The following is a 10,282-nucleotide window of genomic DNA, read 5'->3' as shown; positions in this document are numbered from 1 at the left end:
ATATTCCCTGGAAGTTTAAGAATAGTTTTTGTATTTTTTAAAATCTGGGAGGAAATCAAAAGAAGAATAAATTATATGAAATCTGAATTTCAGTGTCCTGCAGTTTTATCGGAACATAGCCATACTAATTCATTTCTATTTGTCTGTGGCTGCTTTCACCCTACAATGGCAGAGCAGTTATAACAGAGATGAATGGCCCCCAAAGTGTAAAACATTTACTCTCTAGCCCTTTACAGAAAATGGTGGATGACACATCATAATGATCACATGCTTATTCTCTTTCACCCTACTAGAGTATCAAGTAGGACGCTGTCAGCCACAAGGACCAGAAATTATGACCCAAACTTGTTTAAGGAATATGAACATTTATTATCACATGTAGACAGCCTCCAGGGATGGTATAGTCATTCTTCATGTCTGATTCTCCTGGCTTTGCATCCAATGTTGTTTGTCTTTGTTCTTAAATGTCCTCCCTGCCCAGCTTCTTTTGATTTTGATTTTCTTTGTCCCTAAAATAAAATTTCTCTGACAAGTAGAATTATTTGCAGAGATTGTTTTTTTTCTGGGGATTTTGTATATTTATGCTTCAGCAAATGTAGTTTAAGAACATGTTAATCTGGGGGCACCTGGGTGGCACAGCGGTTAAGCGTCTGCCTTCCACTCAGGGCGTGATCCCGGCGTTGTGGGATCGAGCCCCACATCAGGCTCCTCTGCTGGGAGCCTGCTTCTTCCTCTCCCACTCCCCCTGCTTGTGTTCCCTCTCTCACTGGCTGTCTCTATCTCTGTTGAATAAATAAAAATAAAATCTTTAAAAAAAAAAAAACATGTTAATCTGATTTCCAATTACATGACCATGTGGGTGGACACTCTTCGTGCCATATGGTCATGTCACAGGCATCAGTGACACACACACACACTGAGGTCTTTGAAAATGCCCTCATGGTAAGATATTGAATGTAACCATGGAAGTTTCCAAACCTTTCTGTGTCTCCCTGATGTTTTCTGTTTCGTGGCCGGGCTACTTAGGAACAGTCCTTGAGAAGTTTTTTAGGCACCAATGGCCCTGTGAATGAAAATGTCAATGCGGAGGGGCCTGTAGTGCTGGCCAAGTGTGATGATAATGGCTGCATTTTTGTCACCTGATATCCAGTCAGTTTCCCGAGGGATATAACCCTCATCTATCACGGAGTAGACCTGAAAGAGTGACAAAAGAATAGCTGTGTCTTTTCCACCCAATCTAAATGTGTCTGTCTGCGTCCAAAAGCAAAAGTTTGTTAAAAATTTCAGTTGCATGGGGCGTCTGGGTGTCTCAGTCAGTCAGGTGTCTGTCTTCAGCTCAGGTCATGATCTCGGGGTCCTGGGGTCAGGCTCTGTGCTCAGCGGGGAGTCTGCTCCTCCCTTTGCCCCCCCCCCAACTCCTGCTCTCTCTCTCAAGTAAATAAATAAAATCTCCAAAAGCTTCTAGTTCCATGAAGATCAAGAAAGTTCAGTGCTAATAAATTTTTTTTTAACTCGAAGGCAATGATTAATATTTTTAAAAAGAATATTTTATCATTTAAAATACTCTTCCATCTAGATTATTTTTGACTGGAACATCCTACACTTTAGGGTAGGTTATCTGTTCATATGTATGAAATATCAATCAAAATGTGAAGTTTTCACTGGAATTTTATAAAGAGAAACAATATTTCTTGTGAAAGAGGGAATAAAACATATTTTAACTTAAAAGGCTCAAATCTAGAAACTTGAATGAAGCTGAAAATAAAATAACCAAAACGAGAGAATAGAAATCTCATTGAAAGTACTTTAACATCAGCCTGGATTTCTGAAAGAATGTAAAATAACTACATACTTTTTACAAGTTCGGGTAAGTATTCGATCCACTGGTGCAGCGTCGTCTCCCAGGAGGTACATGAATTTTCCTTTCAAACAGCCGTTTGACTCAATTGTATTTAAGTGAATCTGGTTACAAATGTTGTAATCCACCTTCCTTCCCAAGTATCACCGCCAGGGGCAGGAACCTTCATTCTGACTTGGCACTTCTTTTTCGTTTTTTCACTCTCTAGTAACAGAGACGCTTGTGGGAAGTGATTTTATTGGTATAAGTTAAATATCTAACCTTCCTCTGTCTTTCCCTTTGTGGATCTCTTTCTGTCTTCCTCAGACTCCTGTCTCCTAATTCCTTCCCTTCCTCTTACTATTTTTTGATCACCAGCTTTGTTTTAGCCACTTCTACTCATTTGAGAGATTTTGAGTCATCTTGACTCCTCCTTGTTCATTTTCTCCCAAAGCTGATTGTTGGTTTTGAGGTTTTGTCATCTCTTTGTCATCATTGCTGATTCTGTGATGACTTAGGCCTTGTCTCTAACCTGAATATTAGCGGTCTAAAAGTTGGTGTCCTTGCACCAAACTACTTACCTTTGTTCCATTAATGAAGCGGGAGTCTTATTTTTTTCTATGAATTTTTCTCCCACAGGAATATTTTTGTTAAAAACTAGCTTAAAAATATAATATGCCCACATTTTTAAAAGTCCAAACAGTAAAATACCTAGTTTGAATTGATATTTTAAAAATAGTATTTCACAAAAAGTAACATACAACAGACAACACTAATATTCTGATATTTTCCAGCAAGTTCCATTAGAATTACAGGCTCTGTTGGCACATGTCTGCCTTCCAAGGCATTGCAAGTAGCAACGTACCAAAAGTTTTGCTATGGCATAATGAAAATCATCAGATTTCTCAGCTGTCATTTTCCTTTTCACTCACCATGCCCCGCCCCCCATCCCCACTGAGTTAATGCCTTGTATTTTTAAGGTTTGTTACGTAGCATTTCTGTACTGATATTCCATATTAAACAGGAAACAAACAGTCATGACTTAAAAATATAAATTTATTGGGGCGCCTGGGTAGCGTAGTCGTTAAGCATCTGCCTTCGGCTCAGGGCGTGATCCCGGCGTTCTGGGATCCAGTCCCACATCGGGCTCCTCCCCTGGGAGCCTGCTTCTTCCTCTCCCACTCCCCTGCTGTGTTCCCTCTCTCGCTGGCTGTCTCTCTGTCACATAAATAAATAAAATCTTAAAAAATATATATAAATTTATTTATCCCTCACATAACAGTCCTAAAGTGAGCAGGCCAGGGCCAATATGATGTTCCATGGTTTCAAGGGCTCCAGTTCCTTCTGACTTGTTCTGCCACTCTTTCTTTGGAGAAGGTATGATAATCTTAACTTTATTATTTTCTTATAGCTTTACTGAGGTATAAGTGACCTACAAATCACTGCCTGTATTTAATGTATGCAGTTGGGTGAATTCGAACATATGCTTATACCCACGATACCATCATCACAATCAAGGTGCTATTCTTTTCTTTTTTTTTTTTAAAGGTTTTATTTATTTGAGATAGAGCACACGAGCAGGAAGCAGGAAGGGGAGAGGCAGAGGGAGAGGGAGAAGCAGGCTCTCTGCTGAGCAGGGAGCCCGGCACAGGGCTCAATCCCAGGACCCTGGGACCATGACCCGAGCCAAAGGCAGGCGCTTAACCAACTGAGCCACCCAGGCGCCCCATGGTGCTACTCTTAACTATGACGTCAATCTCATAGTCTAACATGGCTCTTTCATCTCTCATTATATCTAGAGTTTAACCAGTAGGAAGGGGAGGGCATGTTGTTTTACTGTTAAGGCATGACCTAGATGTTTCCCATATCACTTCCACTCACAATCCTGGCTAAAATCTAGTTTTATGGTCACCACTAGCTGCAAGGAAGACTGTGGCCTTTAGTTGGGTGACCATGGGCCCAGCTAAAATAATGGTGTTTTATTACCAAAGAGGGAAGGGAGAATGGATACTAGGAGACCACGTCCAGTCTCTGCTTTACTCTCTCTCCATGCTTAGCCCCCCATAGGCCTTGCAGTCCCTGGTTGTCTAGATCCATAGAATAGTCATAAGCCTGGTGGACAAAGTGGAAAAATAGTGATGGTGGAAGAATTGGAAAATTCTGAAATCAGAATTCTTTCAGGTAATCCTGGAATAGCTAAGTCCTGGTGATATGGTTTGCTAAAGAGAGTTTCCATAATCCTATAATTATATTAAAATCTCAGTGTGACATGGTTGGGCTTCTGTGAGGTTTGGTAGCATTGCACCCTGGATGACTGCATATCATAACCCTGGAAACTTAAGATCCATACACCCATCCTAATAATGTACTGGCATGCTTTGGTGAGAAGAGAGCCTTTAAGCTTATTATTGTGAACCATAGCTGGTACAATATTTATGTGTCGGGGTATTCATTCTGCCAGGTGTCAAGCTAAGTGCTCTGAAAGCCTATATCAGATATATAACACATTTTCTTATGATTAGTATTAACGTTTACTTGACAGGAGGCTGATAAAAATATTAAGATTCCATTATATTTATTGGTTAGTTTAAAGATTATGGTAGAGAGACTAATGTCCCCCCAAAGATATCTGCATTCTCATCCCTGGGACCTGTGAATGTGTTACCTTCCCTGGCAAAAGGAACTTTCCAGATATGATTATAGGTATGGATTTTGGGATGGGAGATGATCCTGGGTAAGCCAGGTGGGACCAATCTAAATCTTATTTGTCCTCAAAAGTGGGAGAGGGAGGCAGAAGAGTGGGTCATAAGCATGTGATGTGGGGATCTGACCTATTGTGGCTTTGTGAAATGCAGGAAGGGGCTGTGAGGAACAAGGGCGCGTCTAGAAGCTGGAGCATGCAGGGAAGCAGATCCTGCCCTAGAGCCTCCAGAAAACAATGCTGCCCTGTCAGCGCTCTGTTTTAGCTCGGTGAGACAGGTGTTTGACTACTGACCTGCAGAATGCAAGAGGACATATTTTTATTGTTTTAAGCCACTTTGACATCATTTCAACATCAAGGTATCCCATCCAACATTTATATAAATAGAAGAAAAAAAGCCCCTTAGTTTATATCACTTAGTAACATTAAACATTTCTTTCTATAGATCATGCACATTTAAAAAACTTTTTAAAAAAATTTTAAAAAGATTTTATGTATTTATTTGAGATAGAAAGAGAGCAAAAGGAGGGCGGAGGGGCAGAGGGAGAAGCAAGTTCCCCGCTGAGCAGGGAGCCCAATGCAGGGTTTGATCCCAGGACCCTGGGATCATGACCTGAGCTGAAGGCAGACACTTAACAGACCGAGTCACCCAGGCGCCCCTAGATCATGCACATTTTGTTAAATTTGTGAACCAGCTTCTCAGAGCACAAAGTGGGTCATAGCACTCTCTTCCTTAGTTGATTTTTGTAGCTTTCGAAAGCTCACTGAATGAACCCTAAAATTGTCAGCATGGTACTCGAGAACCTCCATGAGTTAGTTCCTTCCTTCCTTTCTAGCCTCTTCCTTTCCTATGGTCCACTAACTACTCTCACTGCATTGGCCTATTGGACAAAGTTCATGGTGATTTGGCTTCTGAGTAGAGTTATTAGATAAAAAAAACACAGGCTACCAAATTAAATTTGATTTATTTCTAATAAGAAATAACTCAGTGCATTTTCCATGCAGTCTTTACCCTTTATCTCATGTAATATGCATACAATTAGAAATTACTCCAATTTAACTTATACTCTAGAGAATTATTTGCTAAACCTGGCAAGCCTACTCATGATCTTTATGAGTTTTCTCTTTCACCTCATTCTCTGTCTACGGATATCGTTCAGCACTAAGTCAAATATCAATTTTAACATAAGCCCTTGCCTTTTTACTTTCTTCATAGAATTGGTAGGTCGAATGTCTTTCGGATTGCAACCTTGCAGAACATTTATTTTTCTCCATTTGCCCGTAATTCCTCATATCTATTAGAACCTTAATAAACATTTGCAGAATACATGAGTAAGTATTAAGCAATAAATCATTAGTTGAAATAAATCTCAAAATGAATGTTATTGGTAAACTCAGCCTTTATAGAAAGTTATTTTAAACCCAAGTATAAACATTATTCTTTTATAAGTAACATGGCTTTGCATTTGCCACTAAAACACATTTAATAAAATGGAAACTCCATATAAAATTGCTAAGTGCATAAACTAAAGGTTAGGAAGTTATGCCAACAGAGAATTAGGATAACCAAACCAAAATGTTCCTACTCTGAAGCTGTGGGTAACCATCAAAGACATTTGCACAGTGCTCCAGACAGATCACCGACTCTAGGAGATGCACTACCATGTTTAAATATGAACGTAGGATACTAATACTTTCCCCGTTTGGATAAACAACTATAAAAATCTGTTATAAAAAGAGCCTGAAATAATTTCCTTGAGCTGATTTCTCTCTTTAAAATCCTAGGTGATTGACATCACAGACACCTGCCAGGAATTGTGCTCCTGGAAATCCATGATTACTAGGATTCGTATTGATAAACTTGCCCCTGCATAAGAATGTCTCTTGGAACACCCACGCCAAGCACCACCCACCACAGGACAGAGCAAACTTACTCTTATACGGGGGGATGTCCATGAGTTTAGGGGTGTCACCATTTCAACTCCCACATTGGATCTTCAAAAAAGAAGATAACAAATTAGCCTGCTGTCCGTCCGTACAATACAGGTAATAGAAGTCTTTGCTTGTGAGAAAAAAATAACATTTTCTACAACTGAAAATTGTTGGTGTGGATTTTGTATGTATTGGGCATTGTATATAGATTTGCATTTTGGAAAACTGTTTACCTTTCTGAGAGCACCTGAAGTCCAGGGCCACTCTGCTTATGTGCCACACGCAGTCGGCGTGTCCTGGGATTTTCAGTGCAAAATATTTATCTAATATGCAAGTTCTCTTCTTTCATTGTTTCCGCATCACTTATTCAAGTTCCTGTAATATTTTTCTTGCATTACTGTGAGCCTCTAATTAACCAAGCTGTCTCCATTTTATCCCGCCTCTATTCTTCTGTGTAACTGCCAGAACACCATTTCTAGTTGCAAATGCGACTGCATTCGTTACTATTTAAAATCCCAGTCACTTACTTAAGGACTTCAGGCTCCTTAGCATGTTATGCAGGCCTTTTTTCACAGGGTTCCTGCTGCTTTTTCTACGTTTCTTGCTATGCATACCTTCCGTTTTTCCTAGAAACTTGCTTTCCGACGATTGTAAACTATTTCAAGGAAGGTTGTGCATTTGCCCGATCCACTGCTATCTCCTTAATACCCTCGAAGAGGCTGGCGGAAAGTCATGTTGAGTCTGCTGCATGAATAAATGTACTCTGCGTTTCTTTCCTCCAGCTGATGAAACGCTACCTGACTCTTCCTGCTTCAGAGCTCTTATCCTCCTTTGACTCACTGTTTCAAACCCGTGTATGTGTATATGTAAAAGGGAATATAGGAGGAATGGGGATCCAGATGTTAGGTGTAACAAATATAAGTGGTACTTCATTCTCTGCTGTGGATGACTCTTCAGGTTGCATTCAGAAAAAGCAAGAGATCACATTTTCATCCTTACTGTGACTTTAAGCATAAGAATGGTTAGCGGGTAGGAAAAGCTTTGGTGAGATGCACCATCAGATCAAAAGGAAAGAACAGAAACCCAACTGAGCTTTTACTTATTTCAGAAGGGAGTCAGGGACTACAGATCAACACTTGGAAAACTTGGATAACTACATGAAATCTGGAATGCATGTCATTTTTCCATGTTTGCTATCCATACTTTACTTCCTCTTAGCATATTTTTTTGATAGCTTGAGGGACGAAGGAAGCATTCCATTCTGTCATCAAGCTTAGGGAAAATGAATCCTCAGGATCAAAATGGATAGCAGCAGATTGGAAAGGGAGAGGAAATGGACTGAGCTTCTGAAACTTACAGAAAGTTAGCAAAGGAGCAAAAGAATCTGCAGCTCTAGGTTGTCTCAGGGCTTGGCCCACAGCTTCTGGATTGGTGGTGGTACAGTCACCCTTTGCAAAATGGCTCACGAACAGACCTTGAGTGTTCATTCTAAGCAATGAAGTTTTCCAGCTTACTGGAGAACTGGTAGACCAAGGAGTGAGCATCTGTCTGTGAGCAAGGGAAGAAAGATATAGAATTGATGCAGCCATGACTGATGAAACATGCTTATACCCCAGTTCGTGGAGGCTTTTTAAGAATCACTACATCACATCTTGGTGAGTATGGACTCCTTCAACCTGAGCAGCACATGCTGCGGAGTGTCTGATGTTGAGATCAACTGAATATGACCAGTAGGAGTTGGCTTCTCAGAAAGATTATTCAGGATGCAGTGCGGACAGTGGGTTAGCGAGGGTAGGATTGTTGGGAGGGAAACTGACAGGTAATCTAGATGAGGTGATAATGATCTGAACTCAGCAGCACCAGTCATGGAAAGAAATGGATGAATGCAAAAGATATGTAAGAGGTGGAATCTACATAATAGGATATGGGGGATGAAGGCACGTGGATGTTCTTTATCAAAGAATCCTTTTTTGGTGTAACAATTTAAACACATATCAGAATACTTTTACGCTGAAGATATTTTGTAAACCTAGGTCTACAGTAATGACTGAATCTGAGGATACTGGTCATGGGAAAGCACAGGTACATATGATGCAGAGTGCTGCTTTGGGCAGCCCTCTGTTATTGAACATTTTGGTGAGAATGCCAACCTTAGCAGTGGGAGTCATAAAAAGGGTCTCACATACCACGTGTCTGACCAGACCTTGAGTAGAAGAGGCATCTGAAAAGGTCATATTCAATATTAATTGAGATGGGCAATGTAGCTCCACCCATGGAACTTCTCATATATATTATAAATCATATCAACTAAATAGTGTATAAAGATACTATGAAAGTATGTTTATGTGTGAAAAAGGCTTTATTCTTTGACAGATAAGAATTTCTCAATTCTGGGTGGTCATGTGAGTCAGGACCTCACAGGGTGTGTGCTGAGGTCTCACACAGCTCAGCACGTGAGTGAAGGGTCAGCCATATTCAGCAAAGACAGGAGTGGTGCTGTTAACAAATTTACCTTTGAAAATAACCCTGTCATGCCTCAGCTCCTTGCCCTCCAGAGAGCAGATACTCCTTCACTGGGGTGGATCATCAGGAGGAAAGAGACTTGGCCTTCCCAGAACAGAGTGACGCTGACAAGGTAGGTGCCGTTGTTGAAGTCTGTCACCTTTCCTGCAGTGCCTGCTTTTAGCGATGGGGAGGACATCCTGGCCCTCAGGAAATACCACCTACTTTCCTTCCTGCATCTCAAGGGGTCCCTCCCCTCCAGTAGGATGTCTAGCTGACCTCCCCCTGCAGTAGGGGTCTCGAGGATGGTGGCGGTCATGTGGGTGAAAGGTCTGGGTGGGGTCAGCTGGTTTCGTTTCGCCATGATTCTGATCTCCCCCTGCAGTAGGGGTCTCGAGGATGGTGGCGGTCATGTGGGTGAAAGGTCTGGGTGGGGTCAGCTGGTTTAGTCTCTCCATGATTCACTCTATTCTTTGCTCAGTATCTATTGGTGGCATTAATGGGCTCAGGGGTATTGTAGGGTATGAGGACTTCATGGGGGATTCCAGTGATGGAAGGAGATAGGGAAGTTTAGACCAGAGCAAAACTGCAATTACAAGGTATGTGACATAATGAAATGAACCAAGTCATTTCACTTATTATGAATTTGAATGTTTACCTATCGTCATATTATTTAAACTGACAATTTTGAATGACATGTAAACATTTTTTAAATTAAAAATTATTTTTAATTATAGTTGATATACAATATTATATCACTGTCAGGTATATAACAGTGATTTGTCCATTCTATACATTACAAAATGTTCACTGATTGGTGTAATCATGTGTTAACATATGAAGTTATTACAATATTATCGACCATCTTCCCAATGCTGTCCTTTTTTTCATCCCCATGAGTTATTTATAACTGGAAGATTGTACTTCTTAATCCCCTTTATCTGTTTCACTTATCCCTACTCTGCCCTCTCCTCAGGCAACAAATAGTTCGTTCATTTGTGTATTTCTTAGATTCAACATGTAAGTGAAATCATATGATATTTGTCTTTCTCTGTTTGGCTTAATTCATTTAGCATAATACCCTCTAGTTCCGTCCATGTTGATGGAAATGGCAAGATTTCACTCTTTCATGGCTAATAGTCTCTTTTGTATGTACATAATATGTTCTTTATCCATTCATCAGTCAGTGGACACAGGTGGCTCCCATATCTTGGGTCATGTAAATAATGCTTCAATAAACATAGGGGTGCATATATCTTTTTGAATTAGGGTTTTCATTTTCTAAAGGTAAATGCCCAGAACTGGAATTG

General features: G+C 40.4%; 1 pseudogene; it reads right to left on the bottom strand.

The window, feature by feature from the left end:
* Positions 1-219: 219 nt before the first annotated feature.
* Positions 220-9,318, bottom strand: LOC103662521 (annotated as a pseudogene).
* Between the last annotated feature and the right edge of the window lie 964 nt (positions 9,319-10,282).

The sequence above is a fragment of the Ursus maritimus genome, unplaced genomic scaffold, assembly GCF_017311325.1.
Source record: "Ursus maritimus isolate PB19 unplaced genomic scaffold, ASM1731132v1 scaffold_16, whole genome shotgun sequence".
NCBI lineage: Eukaryota > Metazoa > Chordata > Mammalia > Carnivora > Ursidae > Ursus > Ursus maritimus.
Note: the sequence above shows the minus strand (reverse complement) of the source record. Positions and strands in the feature narration are given on the sequence as shown.